The sequence below is a fragment of the Herpailurus yagouaroundi genome, unplaced genomic scaffold (genome assembly GCF_014898765.1).
Source record: "Herpailurus yagouaroundi ecotype Mexico unplaced genomic scaffold, PumYag 163, whole genome shotgun sequence".
Classification (NCBI taxonomy): Eukaryota; Metazoa; Chordata; class Mammalia; order Carnivora; family Felidae; genus Herpailurus; species Herpailurus yagouaroundi.
Window position 1 is genome coordinate 34,554,691 of NW_024412404.1, and position 13,293 is coordinate 34,567,983.

General features: G+C 41.8%; 1 protein-coding gene across 7 annotated transcripts in view; it reads left to right on the plus strand.

The window, feature by feature from the left end:
* The first annotated feature begins 41 nt into the window (after positions 1–41).
* Positions 42–13,293, plus strand: part of PLCE1 (phospholipase C epsilon 1) — a 322,989-nt gene continuing 309,737 nt past the window's right edge. For 5 of the 7 annotated variants that reach the window (XM_040485901.1, XM_040485902.1, XM_040485904.1 and 2 more), the window contains exon 1: positions 44–274. The gene's annotated coding sequence lies outside the window, so the exon portion shown is untranslated. Of the gene's footprint in view, positions 275–13,293 lie in introns of all 7 variants that reach the window. The other 2 variants (XR_005793574.1, XM_040485907.1) reach the window with 1 other exon arrangement.

Genomic DNA, 13,293 nt, shown 5'->3' on the forward strand with positions numbered 1-13,293 from the left:
GCCGTCCCGGCAGCGCGCAGAGCCCAGGGGCGCGGAGCGAGGGAGCGGCGCCCGCGGGGGCGCACACGCTAGAGCGCGGCGGGCGGGAGGGCGGGCGGCGCGCCCCGGGCTCTGCCTCCCGGGCACTTGCCTGTGGCTGTGGCGCGCCGCTGGCACCCGCTCCGCCGCTGACACACGGTAGCGGGGACACCCGACGCCGCTAGAGACAGGCGCGTCCCAGAGGGGACGCTGCACTTGGGGACTCGGTGCGGCGCGACTGGCCCGAAGAGCAGAGGTGAGGAGGCGACCGTGTGGCTCGGTTCCCGAGGTTGGCGCCGGGGAGAGGTGGGCGCTTTCTGTGCGACCCCCGCGGATCCGCGAGGGCGGCCCCGGAGGTCCGTACCTGGCGCGGGGGCCCGGGCCCCGCCTCCACCCGGGCGACCCGAGGCCGGGCTCCGAGGGCGCGCGGGCCACTCCGGCCCGAGGGCACCCTGAGCGCCTACTTCGCTGCCCTCACACGTTTGCCTCGGTCTCCGCCGCGTTTTCTGTATGCTTGTGGAGGCGGCCAGCCCAAGGAGGGAAAACATAAGTTCTCTTTGAGGCGGCACCTAGCAACACGATTTCAAGGAAGGTGTCCACGAGATAGTTCCTGGAGAGACTGAGCTGCATCAAGTCCTAGAAAATCCCATGTTGGACCTGGGCTCACTTTAACTGGTAACTGGGATGGCCACGTCTTTTAAAATGTTCTCTAGTGCTGCGATAATGAGTAACATAGAGCCAGAAGCCCGCCGTTGTGGCTAATAACAAATGCGCAGTATAAATTGTATGGTTTTTTTTTTTTTTTTTAATCCTTGCCTGGTGTTTAATCCATGAGACAGTGGGTTCAACCGACTCAACCAATTGTTCCGTGTAAGAAAGATTCATCGTTTAAAGATTTATCAGCATCATTTTCACTAGCTCCCTGAAGAGATGTTACGGGAGATTCACTTCATCGGAAAGTTTTATTTGCATGCTGTTCATAATTGTAGTTGCATTTATGCAGAATTTACTGGTAGATCTTTTAGATCCTTGCAAGATTAGGCACTTTTCCTTGTGTTTCTTGTCGGCACCCCTGGTAGAATAGGGTGGGGCCTCGACCGCAGAATGGGCACAGGGGAGGCCAAGAATGCTGGACCCACTAGGGAGAATTTTTGAAAACCTTTCTTGGGTGGTTGGTGAAGGTGACCCCACAGATACTGTCCCACAGTGTGTCCCTGCGGGAGAAGGGGAGTTGAACTATCTCTGGATGATGTATGCAGCCATGTCTTCACGAATACTTTCTAAAGAATGCCTGATGATGCTGTCAGCTAGAATGTCCTTTCCTCTTCCCAAATGCCCTTCCTGCCCCTTTTCACCATTCTAAATCCTAACCATCCTTCAGACTGAGTTTTGTTGCTGCTGTGAGGCCATCCCAGGTAACCCCAGCCAACCCCAGCCCCAAATAGTCAACCTGCCGCTGCTGGGATTCCTGCAGCATTTTACCTTCCCGACCTTTCTTTTCTTCCAGAGTTATTTATGTGCACGTCTCATTTTTCCTACTGAAGGCATTAATGGTGGCTTTCTTAGCACAGTGCTTGCGACTAGAAGGCCCTGTGAAATAATTGTGGGCTGCTATTAAATGTTAAGACTTTTGTTCTTTGATTCAAATCTTTACTTTGGAGAAGATAGTATAAATGAAAGGATATATTGAAAAACATAATATTTACCATTTATGTGTCCTCCATTTACAGGCCGACAGAGGAAATTTTCTTTATACCTAGGAGCCATGCATAGTAATTATCTTTGGTCCATGCCTTGGGACCAAGTAAGAGGTGAGACTGAGCTGTAGGGACGTTCTTCCAGTCCTTCTAGTAACATAAGCTCCTTGGATGTGCTCCAAGGTTGACCTGTGTCATTAAAAATTCCATGCTCAAGTGGGTTGTGGTGAAGCTAGATTCCAGTGAAGGTGGTTGGTTTTCTTTTTTATTTGCAACTGTTCTTAGTCACAGTCTCTTCTGGGTTTTTGTTGTGTACTTAGAAAAAAAATGAATTTAATGTGCAATTTGTTACTTACAAATTTCTAAATGAATAAAGGATAATTGGAAAGAATTGTGCATGATTTTTTTTTAGAGCAGAGAGCAGGGAATGTTTCTCATGCTTGGGCAGGAGGAGATATTTGCACAGAGCGAGCCCGCTCTGCATGTGTGTGTGTTGGCAGTCCCCAACTGCCACACACCTGGCTGGCAGGCAGCCTACGGAGGACAACAGCTGCTTCAGCCCAGACTCCTCTTTCTCTCGCTGGGCTACCTCTGCTGGGGGTGGGTGGGAGGAGAGGGGGATTCCTGGGGAACACAACAATTAAGAGCTTCTGGATTTAGAAGGAAACATAGGGAAGCTGTTAGAGAAAGTAATAGCGGCTTGTTTGATCAAGTTGCTTTCCTGCTCACATTTGGTTGACATCTTGGCATTGAGCAAGTGGGAATTTGGTTGGAGAGAGGGAAGGCAGGTGATAGGGAGCATGGCACTGTGGTAGAAGGCCTGGGAGGTATGATGGGGCTTAGAGAAGCATGTGGACCAGTTATGTGGGATCCCCAAAAAGGGAGTCGGAGATGGAGAAGTGGGGAGGGTAAAGATGATGTCAAAGATGTACTTTGCCATGGGCCAAGCACAAGGCCTAGAAAGGAAGAGAAGACTCTCTTCAGCATCATGTGGTCTTCTCTGCTCTCAGGGTGCAGGACTCAGGCTTACGTTTACTAAAGCTATATTTCATCTGTGTTATGGCTTAAATAGGTTTTCATGGCCAGGTTGGATCCTAGCCCTCTATAGCTGTGCCATCAGTATGGTAGCCACAAGCCACATATGGCTCTTGGCTTTAAATTCAGATTAGTTAGAATTAAATGAAATTAATGAGCCACATTTCAACAGCTCAGTACTTACACGTGGCTAGTTGCTACTCTATCAGACAATTAAGATACAGGACATTTCCATTGTTTCAGAAATCCTGTCCTGGAATATTGTTCTAAAGGGTTCATGCCTGTTCATCGCCAAGGTATTGATTTCTGAACCAAATTTAGTCATAAATTAAAATGTTCCTGTTTATAATGCTCTAGCAAATCTATTTAGATGCAAATCATGGTAGCAGTTGTTGTTGGTAACACTTCTGCAGAGCTTACGGCATTCCAGGTAGTGTTCTAAGTACTCTACATCTATTAACTCATTTCATTCGAACTTTAGGCAGCAAGTGCCAGAGACGTGTTATCCCTTACCTGCAATTCTAAAATCAAAACAAGCTCTGAAAACTGGTTTTCATAAGTTTGGCTACAAAATTTGGTCTGACTTGACATGAGGTAGTCTTTATTTTTCTCACCTGGTGAGAACTGTTCATACATTCTTATTTCAGAAAGAATGGACATGTTTGCTGTGGATCCTACCAACAGTGTTATGTAATATATGGCACACGGTACTGTCTTACCATTATAAAAGCCAAAAATCTTCTGATTTGGATAAAGGAGTATGGACCTCCATTATCATGTGCATCTTAAAGATGGGGAAACCCGGGACCTAAAAGGTTAAGTAACTTTCATGGGTCATAGCAAGAAAGTGCCAGAGCCAGGAGGCAGTCAGAGCAGGCTGGCTTCAGAGTCCATTCCCTTGACCACTGTGCTATTCTGCATCAGCCTCTGGTCTCGTCACTCAAAACAAACAAATGGCCACTTTTTTTTGGCTGGGTGAAGCCAGATAGCTATAACTCAGCTGATTAGAAAGTTTCAGGTAGGGCTGTGGCTAAATAGTTTAGCAGTTGAGGTTGAGATGCTATGAATGGTTAGTTAAACCACGTGTGCTTAGCAGTTGTTTGCCTTTCCCCTTTCCACCTTGTGCCCATCATAGTTGATTTTGAGCCATTCACCATGTAGGAACTGATAGAAAATTTGAGCCATTCACCGTGTAAGAACTGATAGAAAAAGAGGCCATTCATCGTGGTATTGGTAAAATTACTGGGCCCTTGTTGAAACCAGTGGCACGTGGCAGGTTATATACTCATAACTGTTATGGGGTAGAAGGCAGGGGGGATGGTTTGGTCCTGGTGTATACTGACTGCTGAACACTGGTGGGGCCACTCTGGTGGCCTACAGGGGTTCTGAGACTTCCTGGTATGCTTTCAGAGGATCTGGATCCGTGTGACTCAGTTGGAAGTCTCTTCACAGGAGACTGTGAGTTCCTATCTTCTTTTTGGAGGTTGACTAGAACTGTAGACCTGGCCCAGGGTCGGCAATGGGCTTTTCACTTTCCCTCCCCAAGTGGTGGCAAGACTAAGCGGTCCCTTCCTGGGTATACTTGAAGAAATTCTTAATTAATCCCAAGGTTTCTCCTTTGATTATAATAAAATGTTCTGAGTGCTTCACTATTTGTGTGGATCTTTTAGTATGGGCTCTGCAGGACCCCTGTCTCTCTGTATCCAGGGAGCATTTTGCCTTTTATGGCATAGTCTCTGAGGCCCCTGATTGTCATGGTGCAACCCTTTTCCCCTCCCCCTAAGTTATAATAGCTTAAGGTGTAGGGAAAAGGTATTCTATTGGTGAAATACAAGGACGCTAGAATCAAACTTACCTGGTTTACATAGGCTTTACCACCTACTAGCCGTACAACCTTAGACAAGAAATTATCCTTTCTGTAGGGTAGTAATTGTACAGGGTTGAGTAAGATCTTAAAGCACTTAAAGCACTTTGCCTAGTGCCAGGTACATAGTGCTCAAAAAGTTAGCTACTAATATTATTGTTCTTGCCTTCTGGGTCTACCTTAGCCTTGCCAGTGTGCAGTTTTAGACTTTGGAGAGGCATGTGTCGTAGGATGAATAATTCCAATAGTCGCCTAAAGGTGTCCAAGTCTTAATCCCCAGAACCTATAAATATGTTACTTTACACGACAAAAGGGACTGAGCAGATGCAATTAAAGATTTTGAGATGAGGAAATTATCTGGGTGGGCCTAGTCTGATCAAGAGGGTCCTTATAAAAGGGAGGCAAGAGGATCAGAGTCTCTAGTAGGAGGTAGAGGTTATGAGCCAAGGAATGCAGGCCTCTTAGAAGCTGGAAAAGGCAAGAAAATGGATTCTTCCCTAGAGCCTCTGGAAGGAATGCAGCCCTACCAACCCATTTTAGACTTCTGACCTTCAAAACTGTAAGATAACAAATTTGTGTTGTTAAAGCCACAGAAACTGTGGCAATTTATCACAGCAACAATAAGAAACTAATATGGCATGGAAGAGAAACCAGAAAGTGGTTGGGTGCAGAAACAAAAGCTCTCCTAATAAGGGAACGGTAACAGCCAATACCTAGTGCAAACCTTGCTGGGTACTGTTCTGAGTACTTTACGTGTTTTAACCTGTCATCCTCACAGCCGCCTTCTGAGATAGGTGGTTTTGTGTTCTGCAGATCAGAGAAGAGGAAACTGAGGCACCGAGAGGTTCAGTAACTTTCCCGAGGTTACATAGTTAGTAGTGGCAGAGCTAGAGTGTGATGCCAAGCAGTCTGACGCTCTTAAGTGTTACCCACACTACTCCCCGAAGCAGGCATTTCTGTCTGCTTAGTCTGACAGTATCAGCCCCTGAATAGTATGTTACTGTATGGAAGGAAAAGATAGTATTTGAATCAGTGAGAAGGAGGGCAGTGTAGTCCCCCCATTGCCCCAAAAGCCTGGTACTGAAGTGCTCGGTGAGTTTTTGCCATTCCCGTCTCATAGCCGGAGGACGCCAACTCTGGGAGCAGTTCTTGTGCAGGCCTCCCTCTCGTTCCCACCTCTGTTCTTACAGCAGCCTCGCTCACTCACCACAGACCGCTGGCCCAGGAGTCCTGTTGGCTCTGCTTCCCACCTCTGCCTGTTTATTGGATTTGCCTCATTCCTGACTCTCTGCTCCAACCCTGAATTCCACCTTCTTCTGGCCCCTCAAATGCTCAAACTTGAGATGGTTAGTGTCAGGGGATAGTGAGGTACCACTGTGACTCTTGGGGCCAGGGGGAGGGTTATTTTTGCCTTTTTCCTTTGGTTTAGCTGGCTATTGTTGGTTTTCTAGCTGTGCTGCTTTTGTCTCTCAAGCACATAATTCAGAGTGGTATTGGTCGAAACCAGTGGTTTTCAAACTATGTTCCAGGAGTGTTTGGGGCCTCCGCCAGGTGAAGGATATGGTAGGAGAAGACCTCAGCCCTTCACCCTGCTTCTGCCCTGCAGCCTTGCTCTTATTAATTTTATTTATATATTGAAGTTCTGCTTTAGATTTGTCCTGGAAGGGCAGTTCTATTGCTAGAGAGGCAGAGAAGTTTGAGAGGAACCAACCTGCATGTTAAGGCACTCTGAAGAAGACCTTTAGCCCAGAGACTTGGATGTGCAAGATATATAACTCTGTATTTTCTCTAATTGCATTTTACAAATTTGGGATTTGGATACATGTTGCTTAGATCTGTTTACATCCCAACTCTACTACTTATATACAATCTGCATAACCTTCGTCTATTGGGACCTAAACTTCCTCATGTCTATAATGGGAGGGGCAATAGAATCTACATAATAAATGAGATGATTCATGCAAAGGGCTTAGAACAGTGCCCGATTCACAATAAAAATTCAACAAACACTAGCTCTCAGGATCATTTTTAAGTCTCCCAATGACACAATAGAAGAAGAAGCTAGCCTTGTGTCTTCACAGGGTTCTGCTCTCCTACGGGGCTGCAGCTGGAGGTCTGCTGTTCCTCCTCTCTCTGCCTGGTTACCACTGAGCTTTCCATTGTCCCTGACCGCAGGTGACTTCAGGTGCAGTAACTTGAGGCTGCCTCTACAGCAGCCTCGCCTCCACAAGGTCTCTGAGGCCTCACTGCCCTCTGCCAGGAAGCAGGGTCTCTGCTACTTTTAGGATTTGCAAGACATTTCTTCTTTCCTCCCTTGCCTGCCAGATGGAAGGGCTGGGATGAGAGGAGCAAAATGAAACTCCAGTCTCCTCCCTTTTTCTTCTCCAAGGCATTTGGTCCATAATACAGACTGAACACTGTTGAATCCTTTCCTCTCTACCCTTAGGACTTAACAAAATGTAAACATAAACGGGGTGGCTAAGCTTGACAGGGTTATTGGTCACACAGTGCTGGTCAGTGCCATTATCTACTTAGTGGTGGCATTGCTGCACACTCTGTGGCGTGATCTGCTCTAGTGGCCCCAAGAAAATGTGATCCATTTATAAAAGTACTGGTAAGTCTCCCTTAAGAGGGGCTGATTATGAGTCCTTATAAGTCCAGAGATACAACAAAACGCAATGATCATTTATATGTTTTTAATGCCTTATAAGAACAACTGCATTATAATAATAAAACAGTAGGGCTGCAATATTCAGAATTAAGGAAGAGGCAGAAGCAAGGAGAGACTCTGTTTTGATGACTTCATTTTAGGTTTAAACTATATAATATCACTGACTATGGAAAATCCAGGGAATGGAAAAAAATCACTGGGAAAAACACATGTGACTGAGTATATACTATACACATCTGGGATTAAAATATCATATAACAGAGTTTAATTTGGATATCACTGGATTTGGTTCAAGTTACTGTCATTTCTAAAGAAGTTTCAATTCATTTGTTATTATTAATAACAGGAACTCAGATTTCATTGATGAACATATTTTCACCTATGGTTTGTTTGCCTGGGAGAATTGAAGCCCTCTTTGGCAGTCTGGTTTGTCAGTTTCAGAGAGGTGGTTAAAATTCACAGAAGTTAAAAACTTTTGGCATGAAATGTGTTCCTCCCCCCACCCCTCCCTGCCCCAAGGCAGAATGAATTTGGATGATAGGGCAAAGCATAAACCTCAGTCTGTCTGCAGTTTTGTTAACTGCTGGGGTCTAAGCAGATTCAGATTCACTTCTTTGCCACTCAGCAGGCTCAATAGTCCCTAACTCAGCCTGGTTTACTGTGTTTGAGGTTTTTCTTTCATCGTGCCTCCGGCATGGTTTTACAATTCATAGTGGGAGGGATTGGTAAAGCTCCAGGCGGTTGTGAAAGAAATATGCTCAATTATTATTTGAACCTAACAGAGGAAGGTAAGAATTTCTTGAGCTAATATACACAGAAGCTAAAGAAATTTACAAAAAGAACTCCAAAAAAGTGACCATCATCCACTATGCAACATAGCAGTCAGACGGCCTTGCAAGTTCTCCCATGACCACCCCCTTGCTGACTGAGAATGGGCGGGGCCTCACCAATGCCAAGTCATGGGATGGCTGACAACAGGTGAAGTGTGTTCCTGACTCAGGCAGGCAAGCCCAGATCAAATTAGTTACAGAGGATAAGAGTGTGCTTATTTCTAGCCACACAGTATAGTTCTAATGAATTATCACTATCTTAGCACAGATCTAAAATATGTCACCTATTTAGGATATACTAATTAAAAAAAAAGAATCTTTAATCCAAACAATTTTAACAACTACAATTCTTTTACTTATTTTTTAAAATTTTTAATTGTTAATGCAGACGTTATATACCCATTTATGACTTGTTTATTACTTTTTTATTATGTGCTATGTCATCCAACAGTGAAAATTGAGGGCTAGAAAGGAGGGGTCCAATTGTCTCCCTCTTACTTTTAAAGTTGAAAGAACTGATCTCCTTGAGAGACTCAAGGATTTGATCAAAGCCACCTAGCTGGGGAGTGGCAAAACTGAGACCTTTGTTTCAAACAGAATTAAGACCATACTGTAGATATATAATACTCAATTTTGAATCCTGGGTTCTTTGCCTAACAGTCCATCATTAAGATATTTGCACATTAGAGGCGGCTGGGTGGCTTAGTCAGTTAAGAATCTGACCCTTGATTTCGGCTCAGGTCATTTCTCATGGCTTCATGAGTTCAAGTCTTACATCAGGCTCAGAGCTGACAGCATGGAACCTGCTTGGGATTCTCTCCCTCTCTCTGTCTGTCTCTCTCTGCCCCTCCCCTTCTCATACTTTATCTGTCTCTCTCAAAATAAACAAATAAAATTAACAACAACAACAACAACAACAACAAAAGATGTTTCCACATCATTTGGTGTTTCCAAACTTTGATTTCAGTGGTTGGGTCTCATTCTATCATGTGGTCCCATGGAGGGCTTATCCATTCCCCTACTGCTGGAAATTTCGCTGTTTGATCCCTGATTTTTTTTCTATTTAAATACCTCTCCATTGCCTAGATCTCTCATTCTGTGTTTAGCACAGAGTCCCTGGAAGTGGAAATACCACAAATCAAAGTGTAGAATTTTCTTAGAGACCCCTGATACGTACTGCCAAAATGCTCTCCAAAAAGGTTGTACCAATTTGTGCTTCTACTTCTGATATACTAGAGTTGTCTTTCCAGTGGATGTCAGTGAAAGATACTAGACTTGGTGTTTCATAGTTTGTGCATTTCTTTGCTTACTAGAAATAAATATACATATTGATAAATATATAACACATCATTGTGCTTTTTTGGTTGTTTAATTGTCATTTTTGTCCATTTATCTTTTTTTAACTTGAGACTTCTTCATGAATTAAGAATATAACATTCCTGCATCCTATATTTTTGTAAGTATTTTCCTGTCTTTGTCACTTGCTGCTGTTTCTCTCAACTAGCATTTTTCTTTTTTTTTTAATTTTTTAAATGTTTATTTTATTTTTGAGAGAGAGAGAGAGAGACAGAGTGTGAGTGGGGGAGGGTCAGAGAGAGAGGGAGACACAGAATCCGAAGCAGGCTTCAGGCTCCAAGCTGTCAGCACAGAGCCTGACGCGGGGCTCAAAGTTAGCATTTTTTGATTGCAAAACTATATGTTTATTTTGGGAAATAGAAGTATGATAAAGAAAAAGTTCAAAAATCAACCACAATTCTATTGTCTAGAGTAATTACTAACATTTGGTTCATGGCTTTCTAGGGTTTTTTTTCCTGTTTTTTTTTTTTCCCAAATTGAGATCATGTTTTCATGTTTTATAAGTTTTCACCTAACTTTGTTAAGCATAATTAAGCAGATTATGTGTACCCCTACTATGGGTTACTATATATATTAATGAAATATCATATTTTTGAAATGTTTAGCATGTTTTTTAACATATAGAAAATTTTAATTTCCATATGACCAGGCAGATCTAGTCCTTCCTGATAATTACTTCCACGGCCTTTAAATTTGTAGTCTTTATCTATTTTCTATGATTATATTTTTTAGCTTTTCAGGCTTTAAAAATATTTTTTTTTTTTTAGTGTTTATTTATTTTTGAAGGAAAGAGAGACAGAGTGTGAGCAGGGGAGGGGCAGAAGAGAAGGAGACACAGAATCCGAAGCAGGCTCCAGGCTCTGAGTTGTCAACACAGAGCCTGATTCGGGCTGAACCCATGAGCTGTGAGATCATGACCTGAGTGGAAGTCAGAGCTTAAGTGACTGAGCCACCCAGGTGCCCCTAGCTTTTCAGGGGCATTTTACATTCAAATTTTCATTTGGAATAAGTTTTTTTTGTACATATTATTAGCTGAAGATCTAACCTGTTTTCTAAATACTTAATTTTCCTTAATAATATATTTATTCCTCATATATATTTATATTCCTTATATAATTTCCCTCAATAATACATACATTGGATAATCCTAGGCAACTTCTAATCTCATTTTGTATATTCTAAAGTTAGTTTCAGGCATAAGATAATCTATCTTCAAATGCTTGAGTACCTCACTGTTTTATTTATGTTAGCCTTATAATATATATTAGTATCGCATAAAGAAAGTTTTCTCTCATTATAGCTATTCAAATTTTCTTTATTATTACTATTTTTTGCTTTTTATTGCAAATTAAATTTTGAGACATTTTGTCAAATCTCAAAAATCCACTGAGATTCTGACTGGGATTGAAATAAATCTATATATTAATTCAAGAAGAATGAATGTCTTTATAGTAATTAGTCTTTACATTCTGGTATGTTTATTTTTCTTTTCTAAAAAAAATTTATCACTGAAGTATAATTTATATACAATGTTATATTAGTTTTAATTGTGCAATATGTTGATTTGACAATTCTGTACATTACTCAATGCTCACTACAATGTGTCATCACCATCTGTCACCATAAACGTTATTACAGTATTATTGACTATGCTGTAGTTTTCATCCCTAAGACTTATTTATTATATATCAGGAGGTTTATACTTTTTAATCACCTTTATCTAATTCACCCATCTGTCCCCCCACCTCCAGTTTGTTGTCTGTATTTAAGGGTCTGTTTGTTTGTTTATTTGTTTTGTTTTTTAGATTCCATGTACAAGTGAAATCATATAGTACTTGTCTCTCTCTGTCTGACTTATCTAACTTAGCATAAGGCCCTCTAGGTCCATCCATGTTGGATGACCATGTTTCATTCTTCTTTATGGCTGAGTAATATTCCATTGTATACATATACCACATCTTCTTTATCCTTTCAGTATGTTTCTTAATTTACTCGTTTACTCAAATGTCTCTCAGTTAAGTTTTGTAGTAACCTTCATATTATATTTCTCTTATTTTTAAAAAATGTTTTTTATTTAATCATCTTAATCTTTTAGCTGATTCTCTTGAGCTTTCTAGGTGGAGAATTGTATTATCCACGAGTAATGATTATTTCTCTTGTGAATCAGAAATTCCAGAGTATTATTAACTAAGAATAAGGATCATAGACCTTTTAATTTAATCCCGATTTTAATGGAAATGCTTTTCATAGTCACTAAGAAATATAACATTGTCTTTTGTTTTTAAAAAGCTTAAATCACTTTGAGAAAGTAATTTTGTAGTCACATATTTTAAAAAAGAAATAAAAGGAAGTTGCATTATGTCACATGCCAAAAGGGTAATCTTTGAGGTGATTTAATGCTTTTTTCACATTTGACCTACTGCTGTGTTACCTTACATTAACAAATCTACCATTAAACCATGCTTGCAGTCTTGTTGTGGCAATTTATTATCATTGTATTAATGAATTATATCTCTAAGATAGAGGTTAATCTAGAACCCATTTGGATTGTACTTTGGAATTCTTTTTAGCTAGATTTTAGCCATGGTCATCAAAGGCTGCTGTTAAAATTAGCTGCTGCTCCTGGGTATGCATAGACTGGATTCCAGGAGACCACCCTGTGCTTTCCTGAGAGTGACAGGGGCAGCCTCCAATATGGTGAGGAGCTAGAGATGCTGTTTGTGTGGCAAAGTAAGTAGGATAAAGTGCATATCAGAGATGGGTTAACTGGGGCTCTTCCTGTGTTGTGAAAATGCGATCAATGCTCTTTTTTTTTTTTTTTTTTTTTTTAAATACTGGGGACACTCATGCTTCTTTGTGTCTCTCATAAGATAGGCAGAATGGGAACTCTGCCATTAGAGGGTTAGGCACCATCCCTGAGGATACCAGACACCAAAGACAGATCTTTTCTGGAGCAATGGGATGTTAAAGCAGCACTGAGGCAAACCTAGAGGACAAGCTTGGGCTGCATCATTGCCTAAGAATCTAGTAGTTGTCAATTTCGGTGTCAAGGCTTAATTTAGCTGAAAGGTTAAAAAAAAAAAAGTGTTCCTAAGGCACATGAAGAGAAAGAAAGAAGGCAGTTACAAAACTTAAAAATACTAAATGGTGAATACTGTTAAGTGTGTATTTCACAGCTTTAGGATTGAGACACTGACCCCGAAATGTTGCTACTGTGTTGGTGTCTTTGTGGAGAAGTAGGGGAGAGTCTGAGCCTCAGATGTAGGGGGTGGTTGGTTGTCTCTTCTCACTCTTGCTACTTACATGTCACCCTTCATTGCCTGCCTCCTCATTCTTTTCTACAGTTTTGTTTTTTCCCAAACTTCTTTTCTCATCCATTCATCACTCATATACACAGAGGTCACGTTGAGTCACTCCAGTGTGTCAGCAACTGTGCTTGCCGATGGGATGAGCAATACCCCCAAAGCTGCTGCCTAACCTGGGCTTACCTGAGCCAGGTGATAATGTGGGTGAGAACCTGACAGTTTCTGTGATTTGTGAAACAAGAAGTTACTAACTCTCTCCCTTTCTCTATAGCTCGGACATTTATTTATGTGTGGAAGGGTAGTGTAAACTTTATGAGTGAGGAATCATTTATGAGCCATAAAATATGACAAGATTTTGTTAAAGGGGCTTGGTTAAAACTGTGGCTTGACTCATGGGAAAGATGCTTCTTGGGCTGCTACTTGGTGTTTCCTTGAGCAAATCATTTTCACCCTCATTTCTTCCCTTTGGAAGACATTTTTTTTTTTCAACTTGAAGGATTCTGGAAGCAAGGGCTGC